Genomic DNA, 18,960 nt, shown 5'->3' on the forward strand with positions numbered 1-18,960 from the left:
CCTTGGTATCATGTAACACCCAGGCCATAATCAAATTGTCCCAATTGTCTCAAAAATGTCTTTTTACAGTTGGTTTGTTTAAAACAGGATCCAAATTAGGTTCTCACATTCTATTTAATTATTACATTGTTTTTGACTCTTTTAACTTGGAACACTGTCCCTCACTTATTTTTTTCACACCATTGACTTGTAATTTAGTAATTTTAAAAGAATTCGAACAGGGATTCCCACAGCTACTTAAATCAGGTGGCAACCCATGTCACACATTAAATCCTATGGAAATAAGACATTTTAATCCTATTTGTATTTCTTCCTCCCATCGTCCATCAATATTGTACTTCTCAGTTAACCAGTATTTGCTGAATGTCTAAGATGTCAAGCAAAAGACATTTTGAGAGAATAACAGTAGAGGAGAGGAGAAATACAAAAGGAAAAAAGACAAAGTCATCAAATTTTTAAGCTCATTAAACATAACAACTGGACTAATTTTAAAGTTCTGATAGTTTTGCTTTATATTAGAAATTGGGTTAGTCAATATCATAGTTAAAATGGCCATAAATGTACTTTGTGTTAAATTTCACTTTAATGTTCTTTGGTAAATCACACTTTTTTCTTCTCTCTCTTCCTCTCTCTTCTTCTCAGTCTCTGTCTCTCTCCTCTCTGTCTCTGTCTTTCTTCTCTAGATATAATCAGAAGTCATGGGTGTGGGTGCTGACGTTTTCTTTAATATTCTAGTGAATTTTAAATACCTTGCCTTTGAAAAGATCAGAAAGTTTGAGAACTTTCAAAGAAGGCCAAGTCAGCATAATTACAATCTCAGGCAGAATTATTCAGGACAATTTAAAAGTATTCAATGCATAATAAATAAAACTGTGCCTCATTGTCAACAGCATTTGAGAGAGAATGCCAAGATGGAACAGTGTTATTCTCCCTGATCCAAGGGGATCTAATTAGCACTAAGGTGGGGAAAATAGCAAATGAGAGCAGGAGCTCAATATTATTTCAGGGAAAATAACCTAATGGGCAGATTGATCAGTTAATGGAAAATTCCCAAGAGAAATAATGCAATTGAAATACATAATTAAGAGGGCAGAGAACAGTGGAGGAGAAATAAATGTACTGTTTGTAGTTCTCTATGCAACCCTGCACAGATCAGTTCCTGTTTGGAACATTTTGTCTTTATTTTGGAAAGAGAAAAACTAGCATTGCTGTATTCTTAGTGAAGGAATATCTAGAAGGGAACAGAATCATGAAAACTAGGTTTTGTTTTCATGTTTCTTATTGATGTTAGAGTATGCCTTCTAGAAATTCCCAGAGGAGGCTCACACTTTGTTATTCACTCACTTCAATACCATAAAATTTGCTTAATTATAATATTACTGTGATATTACAAAAATGCATTGAGCAGCACCATGCATTCAGTTTATAAGCCAGTTGAAAATAGTATACCATGTATTCAGTGCATTAGCAAGTTGAAAACAGTTGGAAAACTGAAGTCAAGTTGATGTCTGTTTATATTAAGAATATACTCCAGAAAGTTAAATCAGCATGTACTGATTTAACTTTGTTTCTTGATGGTAGAAATAAGTTTTTACAGCATCACTGTGCTTGCTGTAATTGATGTTGCCTAAGGAGAATGAGAAAAGTGAAACAAATTCTTTAAGAACTTTTTAGGAGTATGATCATCTAGGCTAGCCCAACTAATCTTAGTCTCAAAATAATAGGTTATTTTGTATTACTAAATTCAGAATATAATTTTACTATTGTACTTTCTTTTTATATTATTTGGTGGAAAATCTGAAATTGTGGAATGAGACTGAGACTCCTCAACAACTTCACCAAAGCCCTTTTAATTAAGCTTGGGCATGTTAACCAGAGCTACAGTACATAATAATGCATAATTCTTTCCCGTTAGTATTAACTGAATCAAATATTTTACTTTTAGTGAAAGAGACAGATTTAGAACTAAATAGTGATTTTGCTTTCCTAGGTTAGCAATATAGATGGGAATTATTCGATCTACTGTATCCAGCTTAACTTCCCTAGATCTTCATTTTACTTTCTGTTGTGTAGATATAGGTAGAGCATATTAGAATTTAAATCAAGTTCCAGAAGCAAGGTTAAGTGCATAAAAAATAATAGCATATTAATAAGAGTGAGGGTTATTGTGAAAGGTTACAAACTAATGATAGGGAAGTGCCTACCTAATTATAGTCACTATACTTGTACTACACCCACTCTCTGCATTTGTTTATTTAAACTTGCTAACCACAATCTAGGACACATCTAAGTGAATGATGCAAAACAATTTCTTATTTGAGAAATGATCACACAGGCAGTTAATCTTGATTCTGGAATTTGCCAAAAAAAAAAAAAAAAGCCTGAAAATAGAATTTGAAGTCTATCACCAAGGTAATGAATCAACCTGAAACAGCCTACAGATGTCAAAAGAAAGTCTAGGGCTTCCCTGGTGGCGCAGTGGTTGAGAGTCCGCCTGCCGATGCAGGGGACACAGGTTTGTGCCCTGGACTGGGAAGATCCCACATGCCGCAGAGTGGCTGGGCCCATGAGCCATGGCCATTGAGCCTGCGCTCCGCAACGGGAGAGGCCACAACAGTGAGAGGCCCACATACCAAAAAAAAAAAAAAAAAGTCTATAAGGAAACAGCAGCCTTCATATTTGACAAGAATAAATTCAAATTAAAGATAATTTAGGCCTAGTGAACAGATAATTTGCTACACGGTGTTATATTTTCCCTCTTTCTTTGTACCCAGACATGCACTGTGCTTGATCTCTTTTGTGTCAGTGTCTGGTTCATAGGGTGTTCACAAATCACAACCATAATGCAGTACTCTTTATTATTCCATGGGCTTAAAGCCATGTTCCCTATAAATTCAGTGTAATTATTTCTGCAATTAGAGAGTTACATCTTATTCTTCAGCAATACTATGGTAAATTACGTTCATGATGTAATAGTAATGCTTGTTGGTATCAAGATAATACTAAACTATGAGTCCCTTAAGACCTTATAATTGCTCTTGTATGCCTGGTATACATAGAAAGCCTGGCACATAGTACAGTGAACAGCCTGTAATATAGATTTGATAAAAGTGTTATCATCCTACTAAGTCAACAGATGTCTTTACCCACTGAATGGCTAGAATGCTAGGTACCTAATGGTGGTTTAACACCTCCAGAGGTTGCAGTTACTAGCAGGGCCCGCTGAAATACACTGTGTTCCATGCGTTTAAGCTAAAACTTCAGGGAAAGTGGACTCCTACTCCAGGATCCCTACACATAGTCCTTCTCAAATCAATTCAAGTCTTTCACGTTAAAGAGTACTAATTTAACATTTCCCTGCTTCAAAAAGAGTAGTGATTTAACTTTTAACTGTGTCACTGTGGTGCAAAATAAGACTATTAGTGACTTAAAGTATTGTAATTCCAAATATCCATTTATTTCAGACTTTTGGTGAATGTTCATTTATTTGCAGACTGTTTAGAAGGTAGGAAGTTGATACAAATGTTAGTAATTCTTACTGTTGGTGCCAAGTTTGAAGCTTCAAGTGATATTTCCCATTCGATAATCTGGGGAAAATATTTTTCGTGTGTTCTGTTTTTTACGAGCATTATTGAGGTATAATTGTCATACAATAAATTGCATGCATTTAAAGAGTAAAATGTGATGTTTTAGCTTATTTATACACCTCGGAAAATGTCACCACAATCATGATAGCAAACACACGCATCATACCCAGAAGGTTACTTGTGCCCCTCATAATACCTATCCTCTCTCCCCTTTCTCCTCAAGAAACCACTGATTTCTTTTCTGTCACTCTAGATTAGTTTGGATGTCTTAGAATTTAATGTAAAAGGAATTGTGTAGTATGTACTCTTTTTTTGTCTATCCTCTTTCACTCAGCGTAATTATTTTGAATTCACCTATGTTGTGTGTATCAATAGTTCATTCATTGTTATACTGAGTAATATACCATTATACGGATTTACTTCTTTATTCATTAACCTGTTGATGGACATTTGAGTTGTTTCCAGTTTGGGCTATTACAGTAAAGCCACTGTGAACATTTTTATATAAATCTTTGTATGGACATGTACTTTTATTCCTCTAGGTAAATATTTAGGAGTGGAATGGTAGGATCATATGGTAAGTCTTTGTTCAGCTTTTCAAAACTTGCCAAACTCTTTTCCAATCCATTTTACATTCCTAATTACAGTTGTATAGGAAGTGTAGGTGTCCTGCCATCATTTGGGATGGTCACTCTTTTTTTTTTTAACTTCTTTATTGGAGTATAGTTGCTTTACAATGTTATGATAGTTTCTGCTGTATAACAAAGTGAATTAGCTATATGTGTACATATATCCCCATATCCCCTCCCTCTTGTGTTTCCCTCCTACCCTCCTTATCCCACCCCTCTAGGTGGTCACAAAGCACCGAATTGATCTTCCTGTGCTATGCAGCTGCTTCCCACTAGCTATCTATTTTACATTTGGTAGTGTATATATGTCAATGCTACGCTCTCACTTCGTCCCAGCTTACCCTTCCCCCTCCCGCTGTCCTTAAGTGCATTTTCACATCTGCATCTTTATTCCTGTGATGCCCCTAGGTTTATCAGAACCATTTTTTTTTAATTCCATATATATGTGTTAGCATACAGTATTTGTTTTTCTCTTTCTGACTTACTTCACTCTGTATGACACACTCTAGGTCCATCCACCTCACTACAGATAACTCAATTTCATTTCTTCATATGGCTGAGTAAAATTCCATTGTATATATGTGCCACATCTTCTTTATCCATTCATCTGTTGATGGACACTTAGGTTGCTTCCATGTCCTGACTATTGTAAATAGTGCTGCAATGAACATTGAGGTACATGTCTCTGAATTATGGTTTTCTCAGGGTATATGCCCAGTAATGGGTTTGCTTGGTCATATGGTAGTTCTATTTTTAGTGTTTTAAGGAACCTCCATACTGTTCTCCACAGTGGCTGTATCAATTTACACTCCCACCAACAGTGCAAGAGGGTTCCCTTTTCTTCACACCCTCTCCAGCATTTATTGTTTGTAGATTTTTTGATGATGGCCATTCTGACCAGTATGAGGTGATAGGTCATTGTAGTTTTGATTTGCATTTCTCTAATGATTAGTGACGTTGAGCATCCTTTCATGTACTTATTGGCCATCTGTATATCTCTTTGGAGAAATGTCTATTTAGGTCTTCTGCCCATTTTTGGACTGGGTTGTTTTTTGATATTGAGCTTCATGAGCTGCTTATATATTCTGGAGATTAATCCTTTGTCAGTTGCTTCGTTTGCAAAAATTTTCTCCCATTCTGAGGGTTGTCTTTTCAGCTTGTTTATGGTGTCCTTTGCTGTGCAAAAGCTTTGAAGTTTCATTACGTCCCATTTGTTTATTTTTGTTTTTATTTCCATTTCTCTAGGAGGTGGGTCAAAACGGATCTTGCTGTGATTTATGTCATAGAGTGTTCTGCCTATGTCTTCCTCTGAGAGTTTTATAGTGTCTGGCCTTAGAATTAGGTCTTTAATCCATTTTGAGTTAATTTTTGTGTATGGTGTTAGGGAGTGTTCTAATTTCATTCTTTTCACGTCACTGTCCAGTTTTCCCAGCACCACTTATTGAAGAGGCTGTCTTTTCTCCATTGTATAATCTTGCCTACTTTATCAAAGATAAGGTGACCATATGTGCGTGGGTTTATCTCTGGACTTTCTATCCTGTTGCATTGATCTATATTTCTGTTTTTGTGCCAGTACCATACTGTCTTCATTACTGTAGCTTTGTAGTATAGCTGAAGTCCAGGAGCCTGATTCCTCCAGCTCCATTTTTCTTTCTCAAGATTGCTTTGGCTATTCCGGGTCTTTTGTGTTTCCATGCACATTGTGAAATTTTTTGTTCTAGTTCTGTGAAAAATACCATTGGTAGTTTGAATCTGTAGATTGCTTTGGGTAGTATTGTCATTTTCACAAAGTTGATTCTTCCAATCCAAGGTCATGTATATCTCTCCATCTGTTTGTATCATCTTTAATTTATTTCATTAGTGTCTTATAGTTTTCCGCATACAGCTATTTTGTCTCCTTAGGTGGTTTTATTCCTAGGTATTTTATTCTTTTTGTTGCCATGTTAAATGGGAATGTTTCCTTAATTTCTCTTTCAGATTTTTTGTCGTTAGTGTATAGGAATGCAAGAGATTCTGTGCATTCATTTTGTATCCTGCTACTTTATTCATTGATTAGCTCTAGTAGTTTTCTTGTAGCATCTTTACGATTCTCTATGTATAGTATCATGTCATCTGCAAACAGTGACAGCTTTACTTCTTTTCTGATATGGATTCCTTTTATTTCTTTTTCTTCTCTGATTGCCGTGGCTAGGACTTCCAAAACTATGTGGAATAACAGTGGTGAGAGTGGGCAACCTTGTCTTGTTCCTCATCTTAGTGGAAATGGTTTCAGTTTTTCACCATTGAGAATGATGTTGGCTGTGGGTTTGTCATATATGGCCTTTATTATGTTGAGGTAGGTTCCCTCTATACCTACGTTCTGCAAGGGTTTTATCATAAATGGGTGTTGAATATTGTCGAAAGCTTTTTCTGCATCTATTGAGATGATCATATGTTTTTATCTTTCAGTTTGTTTATGTGGTGTATCACATTGATTGATTTGCATATATTGAAGAATTCTTACATTCCTGGGATAAACCCCACTTGTTCATGGTGTCTGATCCTTTTAATGTGCTGTTGGATTCTGTTTGCTAGTACTTTGTTGAGGATTTTTGCATCTATGTTCATCAGTGATATTCGCCTGTAGTTTTCTTTCTTTGTGACAGCTTTGTCTGGTTTTGGAATCAGGGTGAATGGAGGCCTCATAGAATTGGGAGTGTTCCTCTCTCTGCTATATTTTGGAAAGGTTTGAGAAGGATAGGTGTTAGCTCTTTTCTACATGTTTGATAGAATTCATCTGTGCAGACATCTGGTCCTTTGTTTGTTGAAAGATTTTTAGTCAGTGTTTCAATTTCAGTGCTTGTGATGGTCTGTCTATATTTTCTGTTTCTTCCTGGATCAGTCTTGGAAGGTTGTGCTTTTCTAAGAATTTGTCCATTTCTTCCAGGTTGTCCATTTTATTGGCATATAGTTGCTTGTAGTAATCTCTCATGATCCTTTATATTTCTGCAGTGTCAGTTTTTACTTCTCCTTTTTCATTTCTAATTCCGTTGATTTGAGTCTTCTCCCTTTTTTTCTTGATGAGTCTGGCTAATGGTTTATCAATTTTATTTATCTTCTCAAATAACCAAGTTTTAGTTTTATTGATCTTAGCTATTGTTTCCTTCATTTCTTTTTCATTTATTTCTGATCTGATCTTTATGATTTCTTTCCTTCTGCTAAATTTGGGGTTTTTTGGTCTTCTTTCTCTAATTGCTTTAGGTGTAAGTTTAAGTTGTTTATTTGAGATTTTTCTTGTTTTTTGAGGTAGGATTGTATTGCTATAAACTTCCCTCCTCTTAGAACGGCTTTTGCTGCATCCCATAGCGTTTGGGGTCATCGTGTTTTCATTGTCATTTGTTTCTAGGTATTTTTTGATTTCCTCTTTGATTTCTTCAGTGATCTCTTGGCTATTTAGTAGCATATTGTTTAGCCTCCATGTGTTTGTATTTTTTACAGGTATTTTCCTGTATTTGATATCTAGCCTCATAGTGTTGTGTTCAGAAAAGATACTTGACACAATTTCAATTTTCTTAAATTTACCAAGGTTTGAATTGTGACCCAATGTATGATCTATCCTGGAGAATGTTCCATGAGCACTTGAGGAGAAAGTGAATTCTGTTGTTTTTGGATGGAATATCCTAAAAATATCAATTAAGTCCAATTAAGTCCATCTTGTCTAATGTGTCATTTAAAACTTGTGTTTCCTTATTTATTTTCATTTTGGATGATCTGTACATTGTTGAAAATGGGATGTTAAAGTCCCCTACTATGATTGTGTTACTGTCGATTTCCCTTTTTATGGCTGTTAGCATTTGCCTTATGTATTGAGGTGCTCCTATGTTGTGTGCATAGATATTTATAATTGTTATATCTTCTTCTTGGATTGATCCTTCGATCATTATGTAGTTTCCTTCTTTGTCTCTTGTAATAGTCTTTATTTTAAAGTCTATTTTGTCTGATATGAACATTGCTACTCCAGCTTTCTTTTGATTTCTATTTGCATAGAATATATTTTTGCATCCCATGAGTTTCAGTCTATACGTGTCCCTAGGTCTGAAGTGGGTCTCTTGTAGACAGCATATATATGAGTCTTGTTTTTGTATCCATTCAGCCAGTCTATGGGTTTGTGTTGGAGCATTTAAGCTGTTTACATTTAAGGTTATTATCGATATGTATGTTCCTATTACCACTTTCTTAATTGTTTGGGGTTTGTTATTGTAGGTCTTTTCCTTCTCTTGTGTTTCCTGTCTAGAGAAGTTCCTTTAGCATTTGTTGTAAAGCTGGTTTGGTGGTGCTGAATTCTCTTAGCTTTTGCTTGTCTGTAAAGGTTTTAATTTTTCCATCGAATCTGAATGAGATCCTTGCTGGGGAGAGTAATCTTGGTTGTAGGTTTTTCCCTTTCATCACTTTAAGTATATCATGCCACTTCCTTCTAGCTTGCAGAGTTTCTGCTGAAAGATCAGCTGTTAACCTTATGGAGATTCCCTTGTATGTTATTTGTTGCTTTTCTCTTGCTGCTTTTAGTATTTTTTCTTTGTATTTAATTTTTGGTAGTTTGATTTATATGTGTCTTGGTATGTTTCTCCTTGGATTTATCCTGTATGGGACTCTCTGCACTTCCTGGACTTGACTGACTATTTCCTTTCCTATATTAGGGAAGTTTTCAACTATAATCTTTTCAAATATTTTCTCAGACCCTTTGTTTTTCTCTTCTTCTTTTGGTACCCCTATAATTCAAATGTTGGTGCGTTTATTATTGTCCCCAACGTCTCTGAGACTGTCCTCAATTCTTTTCATTCTTTATTCGGCTCTGCAGTAATTATTTCCAGTATTTTATATTCCAGGTCACTTTTCCGTTCTTCTGCCTCAGTTATTCTGCTATTGATTCCTTCTAGAGAATTTTAAATGTCATTTATTGTGTTGTTCATCATTGTTTGTTTGCCCTTTAGTTCTTCTAGTTCCTTGTTAAACGTTTCTTGTATTTTCTCCATTCTATTTCCAAGATTTTGGATCATCTTTACTATCATTACTCTGAATTATTTTTCAGGTAGACTGCCTATTTCCTCTTCATTTGTTTGCTCTGGTGGGTTTTTACCTTGCTCCTTCGTCTGCTGTGTATTTCTCTGTCTTCTCATTTTGTTTAACTTACTTTGTTTCAGCCTTCCTTTTTGCAGCCTGCAGATTCATACTTCCCATTGCTTTTGGTGTCTATCCGCAATGAGTGAGGTTGGTTCAGCAGCTTGTGTAGGCTTCCCGGTGGAGGGGACTGGCGCCTGTGTTCTGGTTTGTGGGGCTGTATCTTGCCTTTCTGGTGGGGAGGGCCGCATGTGGCAGTGTGTTTTCGCGTGTCTGCGAACTTAGTATGATTTTTGGCAGCCTCTCTGCTAATGGATGGGCTTGTGTTCCTGTCTTCCTAGTTGTTTGGCATGGGGCATCCAGCACTGGAGCTGCTGGCCGTTGGGTGGACCTGGGTCTTAACATTGTGACAGAGATCTCTGGGAGAGCTCTCGCCAATTGATATTACATGGTGTCGGGAGGTCTCTGGTGGTCCAATGTCCTGCACTCGGCTTTCCCACCTCAGAGGCTCAGGCCTGACACCAGGCTGGGGCACCAAGACCCTGTCAGCCACAAGGCAAGCTTCCACTTCCAGCTGGACCCAGTGCTGGTCCTTTTCCCACAGCTGAGTCGGTGAAGCAAAACTGGTCAGGAGGTGCTGTTTTCAGTCCAACTTTTCAGCTGTAGATGTATTTTTGATGTATTTGTGGGGAGGAAGGTGATCCCTATATCTTACTCATCCGCCATCTTGAAGGTTGCCCTGCAATAGGAGACTCCACTAAAGACGCCAACCTCTGCAAGAGCTAGAGGTGCAGAGACATTTTTTTCAGAGGATTTACAGCTTGCTTTTCTTTTTCTTTTCCTTTGTGCTTCGTCTAGTTTCTCTTGTTCACAGGGTACTTCGTGCAGAGGCCTCGCACCTGGCACTTCAGATCAGAGTGCTTAGTGAGAAATGGCTGCATTGACACCTCAGCTTGGTGGGCCGGGCTGTGTGTGGAAGTGCTTCCCCTGACACTCGGTGAGTCTTTTTCATGTTAGCCACTCTAATAGTTGTGTAGTAGCATCTCGTTGTAGTTTTAATTTGCATTTTCCTAATGACTAAAATTGTTGACTATTTTTTATATACTTATTTGCCATCCACGTATCTTCTTTGGTGAGGTGTCTCTTCAAATATTCTGACCATTTTAAAATAATTATATTAATTTTTATTACTGTTGAATTTTGAAAGTTTGGATTTTAATATTTTTTCCTAGTAGGTTTTTTTTCACTTAACCATGTCTTTTTAAGAGCAGAAGTTTTAAAATTTGACAAAGCCAATTTATCTTTTTTTGTTGTTGTCATTGATTGTGTTTTTAGTGACATAGCTAAGAAATCTTTGCCTAACCAAAGGTCACAAATAGTTTCTCCTATGTCTTTGCCTAGAAGTTCTATAGTTTTAGATTTTACATTTAGACCTTTGGTGCATTTTAAATTAATTTGTATATATGGTTTGAGATATGGATTGAAGTTCAATTTTTTTGTATATTAACATCCATTTATTTCAGAACCATTTGTTAAAAGACTGTCCTTTCTTATTGAATTGCCTGTGCACATCTGTTAAAAAATCAGCTGTCCATATATGTATGGATCTACTTTTGGAATCTCTATTCTGCCCTATTAATCTATTTATCTACCTTGTACTAATATCACTGTCTTAATTGTAGATTTATCGTAAGTATTAAAATCAGGTAGTGTTAGTCCTCCAAGTTTGCTTTTCTTTTTCAAAGTTGTTTTGACTATTCTAAAGTCCTTTGCATTTCCATATAAATTTTAGAATCTTGTCAATTTCTATACAAAACCTCCTATTTTTGATTGGAACTGATTTGAATCTATAGATCAATCAGGAAAACAGACATCTTAACAACATTGACGTTTTCAACCTATGAACATGGTCTACTTCTCAATTTATTTAGGTCTTTCTTAATTTCTCTGAGCTATGTTCGATAGTTTTCAACATATCATGCATATCTTTTGTCAGAATTATCCCTAAGTATTTCACTTTTTTACGCAATTGTAAATGGTATTCTCATTTCAATTTTAATTTCTGATTGTTGCTGGTATATAGAAATAAGATAGATTTTTCTATGTCAATCTTGTATCTCACAACCTTGTGAAACTCACCTATTAGTTTTAGAAGCATTTTTTTGTAGATTCCATGGGATTTTCTACATAAATAATTATGTATGTCTTCTCTGAATAAAGACAGATTTTCTTTTCCAGTATTGAGAAGTTCACTTCTTTTTCTTGCCCTTTTGCACTGGCTAGAATCCCTAGTTTAGTGTTGAATAAAGTCCTGAATGTAGACACCCTTGCCTTGATCATGATCTTAGGGAGAAGGTGTTTGGTCTTTCATCACTAAGTATTATGTTAGCTTTAGGGGTTTTTTTGCATTATATATAACAATCATCTTGTGAGTCCATCTTTTAAGAGCATATTTATAAATAGATAAATATTCCTTGTGCTGATGTTCTAAATAATAGAGGCAAAGGGATTTTCCTAAATGATTGTGAAAAACTCACTTTACCTTCTACATTCTCAATTCAGCAGACCATTGTTAGCCTTTTATCTCACGCTGGGTATATAACAATAATTGAGGATGGCTGCCAACTTTTACAGTTCTTTCTGAGCACACTGGGAGCACCACTAGAGTGTAAGCGGTATTTTCCTCCTAGGATTCAAGCATGTCTGGCTGTCTGGTTGAGTGGGCCTGCAAGAGATCTATTTACATGAATACATGAAGCTTCCTGGGAAAGGACTCATGCTTAAGAAGGAAAAGTCAGGCAGGGAAGACTTGGCATAACAAATGCCTCAGGCATCAAAGGGAGCCTTGATTTTATGTGTAGCACCTTGTCAGACTCTCAGCCAGTGTCCCTGGTCCAGCTCCACAGAGGTCTTACAGAAAATAGGAGTTGAATATACAAGTGTCCACAACCTCACTCTAAGACATGAGGACACTAAGCATCTCTAATTTGGTCTCTAGACACAAAGTCAAAAAGTAAGAGGTGCATTTTCCTTTCTATGGAGGGAACACAGCATGGCTTTGGCACATATAATTTTCTAGAGAGCGTGCCACATTTAGCATCATGAGGGCTGGGTCCTGCAGATGCCGAGTCTCCATGCAGGTAGTAGAGGCAGAATGGATCTGCTCCTGGGGACTCCCAGGTAAAACTGGAGGGATTTTGAGTGAGTCTGGACATCCCAAAATTGTGGTTAGGGGACAAAGTCAGAAGAAATATAGGTTGTTGGTATCAGTGCACCTTAATTCTGTTCTCTAGGTGGGTGTTATATGGTGAAATATGGGCAACATATCTTGATTAGGTTAATTTAAAATACTTTTATTTTAATTTTGAGTCCAGTTTAATGAGATAAAAAAGAAAAAAGATGATAAAATCAACTACTAATCAACATATCTTTATAAAAAAGGCCTCTTGTTTGGCACAATAATTATTTTCCTGCTATTCTTTACTATTTTTAAACGATGAAAACTTTGCTGTGATTTCTAAGTGCTAATTAATTCTAAAACTCTCTCAGGTAGGTAAATGATAAAGAGTGCAGGGGACGTGATTTAGAAAGATATTGTCTACTTTAAGTTCTGTTGCTGTATAATGGATTATTTTTCTACTGCTATGCCTTTGTCATTTGTTTTTGAGAAATAAGACATAGCCAGTGACTTGAAAATGGTAAACTAAAGAGATTTTGTATCAGAACATACTATTAAGGGTGGTAACCTGTAAATGCTATTATCCATTTCTTTGTGAACAGATGCAATCTAATTGTCATAAACAGTGCTGGCGGTGCTCCAAGCATGTGCCACCTGGGGCAGGCATTGATTTAGTGACACAGAACTCGACTTGCACAAATCTTCATTCTGGAGACTTTCACAGTGGCCTTTAGTGCCCAGAGCCAGTGAGAGTAACTAAAGAGGAAAATGGTGTATTAGATATATTTGGGTTGGCTAAGAGGGTACTCGCTCCAGACTCCACGATCCCATACAAAATAAGATTTTGCATTGTTTGAGGACAAGAATATTTCTAAAATGGGCATAGTATTATATCAAAATACTAATAACAATAAGTGTGTCATAGTCATACCTTCTTAGAACGTTCAGATACTGTTTTCCCTAGGTGACTCTATTGTTTTGATATCAACTGCCATTTCCTTAAAACAGGTTTTTTAAAAAAAAATTCCTGATTTTTCAAACAGTCTTAAGATTTTTAAAATTTCTACTGGCATCTTAATTTTCACTGTTAAAAAAGAAAAATATCTCTCTTTCCTTCTAAGCTATTATTTTTCCTCTTATCATTTCTCTGTCATTCTCTTGAAAATATACTTTTTTTGCTTGTGTTGTGGAAAAGAAATGGAAGGGACCTAGTCTGGAATTGGGACAATATGAAGATTCTGGCAAGTAGATAAGGGTCTAGGGAAGTATTTAGCAACTAAAATCCTTGGAATTGCATCTAAGAAAAGTAACACGCTGCAATATTAAGAAAAAAAAAAACTTTCTAGCTCTTTTTAGCTTAATCGTAGGCTATACTAAACTATTAGATTACTCTTTCAGAAAGAGTTATCAAGAACTACGAAAGGCCCAAACTTTTACCCTTTCTGCCAGCTAACAAGCAAGCCTGCCACAGTTTGATGGAGTCTGGTAGAAAACACGGAAATCCTGGGCCTGAGAGTAACAAAAATACAGCACAGCAAATAGTCTGAGCATCAGCACATACTTGTCTTTGTTCCCTTTGCCTCCAAGTTCCATGTAGGCAACACAGATAGGCTCAGATGAATGCCTTCACGGAAGTGACTTGAGTTACAGGAGAGGAACCCTAAGCTTAGGGAACCTGAATTTTTTTTTTATAATGGGCAACAAGCATGCCTATAACCTTCAAGGCTGTTTGCTGTACTAAATCCTTGAAGATATAGTTCAGAATGAATGACAGTGCCTTGTTTCACAAGAGGTGTAGAATCATGAGAGACTCATGGAGAATTGTCTCCCAACAAGGTTATATATAGGACCTAGCTCTTTCCCAAAGCCAGGAGTTGACCAGAATTTGTGTCTTTCTGAAAGCAAAACTGAGACCAATACTCACTGGTGTGCTGACAGATGTTTAACAACTGGTTCTCTGAAAAGAAAAAAAGCCCTAATTTGTAGCATTTGCTGATTTCCATGGTGCAAACATTCCTACCATGGCTGATTTTAAACTACCAATAGGACCACTGAACATGGAGTTAGGAAGAGATGTACAGTAGCACGCATTTGTATAGTATTTCTACCATACACGTGTAATAGACGTAAATAATCGCAAGAGACTGGATAACACTAAAATTTAGTAAAATAATTAGGAAGTGATCAGTTTTGAGTATTTACCAACTTTCAATTTAATATAATATGTTTAATTGTAAGTTTATGTAATTAATTTTTAATAATAACCATCTTTAACAACTGGCCTGCAAAATTCCTGAAAATTGAACAATTGACTCTTGCAAGCCAGTCTTAGCCGGCTCAAGCACCCCTCTGTCAGGACTCCTCCCTGTCTAATTAATCAAGTTCCATTGGACATTCTTCAAAACCTAGTCTCTTCTGTGTTTGTTCTACTAGCTTATTTAAAAATCCTTTTTCTCGTTTTATTTAAAGCTAAAATGATATTCATATAACCTGTTTATTTTTCAACACCATCTGGTTAACATAAATAAATCTGATCTACTGTATCTGAATTTAGAATATGTTAGAAATAACACAAATTATATAACTTTGGGGGTTCTCTTTCGGTTGTTTTCATTACTATGGAGTGAGTGTGAGTAGAAAAGCTATTTGACTTTTTCTTGGAATTTGATATTTTTAAACCATCTTTTTTCTGAGGATTATATAATGAGAATTACTTCTGTAAAGTCTATCACGAATTCTTAGGAAATTTCATAGGCTTTAAGCTGGACCAAAAGCAGTGCTCTTGCAGATGGCTAAATCAGACTCATGCAAAAAACAGTAACTGAACACTTATGTGCCACATACCAGGCTAACTGAATTATTTCACATATTTTTTTTTCATTTAGTAATTTAAAAAAACTATGTGGCTTCCCTGGTGGTGCAGTGATTGAGAGTCTGCCTGCCGATGCAGGGAACGCGGGTTCGTGCCCCGGTCCGGGAAGATCACACATGCCGTGGAGCGGCTGGGCCTGTGAGCCATGGCCGCTGGGCCTGTGCGTCCGGAGCCTGTGCTGTGCAATGGGAGAGGCCACAGCAGTGAGAGGCCCGCGTACCGCAAAAAAAAAAACAAAAAACAACAACAAAGAAAACTATGAAGTAGGTATTCATTTCATTTTATGGATGGTGATGCTGAGGTTAGTCTTGGGTTCTTTATTTATATTTTGAGAAGGGAATGTGATTATCATGCACCCCTCTCTTCTCATGATCAGTATATAGTCATTAATTATCAAACATTTCGTGGCATTTTTAAGTAGTGAACCTTGACAAGATTCCCTAAGGGCTCCAAGAGAGGAAAGAATATCTACATTCTGTTTGAATTGGTTATATATTTTTGACCATAGTGATAATCCAGAATGAAACTGTGGGTCACACATTACTAAGATATGCAAGAACATTTCAAATGAAAGTAATCAAATAGTATGTTCATCAAACAGTAACTGTAACTCAGTTTCAGGAAAAGTCACTGTCAATATCATTAAAAATGGTGCATGGAGCTATATAAATGCACTGACGAACTTTTTTTCAGGTGGTTTAAGCTCAACTAACAAAAAATATCAAAGTTTTCATAGGTGATCATTTTATCTCAGTGAAATATCTTCTCTTTCAAGAAAGAGGAAAAGACCATAGCCAACTAATAAAGACTTTGGGTTAAGTACAGCTTCAGCGAGTTTTTCAAGAGAGAAAAATATTCTGACCACTTCATTTGATAAATCTAAAACAAATGAAAAAATCAGAGTTATTCACATCACTTGGTTTGTTGTACTACTATCACTTACCTTACCAAGGAGAAAATAAATTGCTCTCTTTCCACAAGTAATAAAAATGCTGCAATTGTATACCATAATTGCATAATATGAGTCTGGGTATAGCTTAGCAAGCTTTTGTTTAATTTGTGAGTGTATAGAAATCACCGTTTCTGTGGATTTATTTTGTGTCCATTTCATAACCACCATTTCAGTGGGTATATTTTTGATGATTAATTGTGATCTGGGGATAGCAAGTTAAAAACTGTAGAAGACATTTAGTATCTCATGTACACAATTTAAATTCTCAAGATAGAGCCTGTTGCTTAGCTTATTTTGTTGGTCTATATTTATTGCTGGACAATCTGTTCCTTTGGGGAGATATCTACCTGAAGCTGGGGTGATGCGCTGGTATGGTAAGTTTCATAAGGTAGAGGGTGTGGATAGGGTAATTTCATTTAGAATGACCTAGGCAGATAGGCAGCATAAAGTAATTTTACCAAGGAAAGATTAGGCACCAGAAAATTATAAATGGTTTGAAAAATATGTATTTTTCTTTTTGTGTTTCTCTATTTTCTAATTTTTCTTTAATGATTATGTATGATTTGGGAAATAAGGAAACAATATCACTACAATGTGATTTTTACTTTTTCCTCTGTAGTTTTATAGTTTTGGTCTAATTCCATTTAGCAGAGAAATTTCAAATTCTAGCAATATGATGTTGCTTTAGAAAAGATAAAATATACTGGCAAAAAAAAAAAAAGAAAAGAAAGAAAGAGAGGAAGAGAAAGAGAGAGAAAATTTAAAATGTATTTGTTTTTTAACCAATCAGAGCCGGTACCAAGTACCATTTTGAGTTGTTTAGGTTTATAACAGGCATATGCTGGGGCTGTTAGGGCTGGAGAGATACAGAGATGTATACTGTAAGACAAGGCCTCTGACTTCAAGTTCAGTTCTGTAATCTTTATTGAGCATTTTAAGGTAGAATAGGGATCCACAGGTGATAAGATACAATCACTGCCTTCTCAAAGAGCTAGCAATCCAGTTAATTATAGGAACAGGAAAATAAAATTAATAATGCAGGGAAATATATATGAAGGTTCCACTGAATGACCTGAGAGTTCAGAGTAGTGGGAAATCAATTCAATGTGGGATAAATGAAAAAGACCTCATGAGAGGTGTGGGATTTGAATTAGTCTTATTGGATGAAGAAAGCTTGGGTAAATGGGGGTATGATAGAGGGCTTTGTTTGATTGGGGGAATCGCTGCAAAAGGTGTATAGGTAGGAGAGCACAAGGCATGTTCGGGAGTCATGAATCTGTTTTGTGGGCTCATGGTGGAGAGTGGTGGCAGATAAGATTGGTTAAGTACGGATAAGATTTCACTGAAAGCTTTTCTAATATGCTTTCATAAAATGCTTTGGATGTACCTTTTTTTTTTTTTTTTTTTTTAAGCTTCAAGTTCATTTACTATTTAGACTACTTTGGGGCTGACTAGCTAGCTGGTGTCTGATAAGGAGAATAATGTGTTGTCCTGCATCTGCTTCTCAGCCATGTCTTGCCTATGAACCCAAAGCCTTAGAATTCTCTGTAATGAATGAGAGCCCAAAGACCGTCTTAATTTAACTATGACTTTATTATGTTGTCCTGGCCTTCTGATGTGGAATCGTTATTGGGAGTTTCACTGTAAGCTAATAAATTAGCTTACAGAAAATTAATTTCCTAGAATAGGCCCAAGGGAAGTGTTATACTGACATCCATTTCATACACTTGTTTATAAAGTTGATGCACATTGTATTATGGTAGTAATTAAAAAACATAAAGCCAGTTTTACAGGTATTTTTAAACATTTTCCTATTTCCACCTATTCTCCTTGTTAATCCTCATCAACTTCTACCATTTTCAAAAGATGATTGTGGTGTTGTTGACAATAATTATTCAAAACAAATATTTTAAAAGCAGCATAACTGTGTTTGAACTTGTTCACACAACACTAAATTATCCTGAGGAGATGGTCACTGGGTATGAGTGGGGTAGTGGAGAGAGAACACGGTCCATTAATGAAGCTAATGCTTTGGTCCGTTTCTGCCTATCCCAGTCCCGTTCAGCTACAGATATAGAGGACCTTCCGTACGCCAGGCTCCTCTCCTGCCCAGATTTTGAACTCATCCTGTCCAAGGCAACAATATATCACTGGAATCATACATACCTGATGATGGGATCTGGAGTGAATATAAATTGAGTAGCACATTCCTGTGAACCACCCCCTCAGCCTCTGTCCTCCTCTCCCTCCACTGTGTTCAACACAGTCTTAAGAAAAACTTCTTACCATGACTTCCTTTTCCGTACTCCAGTATCACCTTCAGAATGGCTGTTACGCTTCTAACTTCAGCCTCTTGTCTGTGACCCTATATTCTTCCTAAGCCTTGTCAACCCCTTTCCTGGGAATTCTTGCTAGAACCCTGAGAAGGGCATAAGACTGAGTCAGAACCACAAAGCTGATATGGCTGTGGCTCTAAGGAGGGCCACCTGAGTATCCATATCAGATTAATTGACCTGGAGTTTGTTACCTTTCTTTGAGGTGTTTGAAATGTTACTTCCTTCTTAATTCTGAGGGGTGTATAAGGAAATATACATAAGAACACATCTAGTGTAGTAACCGTTTATTAAATTCTTAATGTGTAGACG

General features: G+C 36.4%; 1 protein-coding gene across 3 annotated transcripts in view; it reads left to right on the top strand.

Annotated features, from left to right (window-relative positions):
* SCEL (sciellin) overlaps positions 1-18,960 on the top strand; it is a 326,999-nt gene that overhangs the window by 49,716 nt on the left and 258,323 nt on the right. The window contains exon 2 of one of the 3 annotated variants that reach the window (XM_060288049.2): positions 10,172-10,310. The exons of the other annotated variants lie outside the window; for them this stretch is intronic. The gene's annotated coding sequence lies outside the window, so the exon portion shown is untranslated. The remainder of the gene's footprint in view (positions 1-10,171; positions 10,311-18,960) is intronic. 3 annotated transcript variants of the gene reach the window in all.

Source organism: Globicephala melas, chromosome 18 (genome assembly GCF_963455315.2).
Source record: "Globicephala melas chromosome 18, mGloMel1.2, whole genome shotgun sequence".
NCBI classification, from domain to species: domain Eukaryota; kingdom Metazoa; phylum Chordata; class Mammalia; order Artiodactyla; family Delphinidae; genus Globicephala; species Globicephala melas.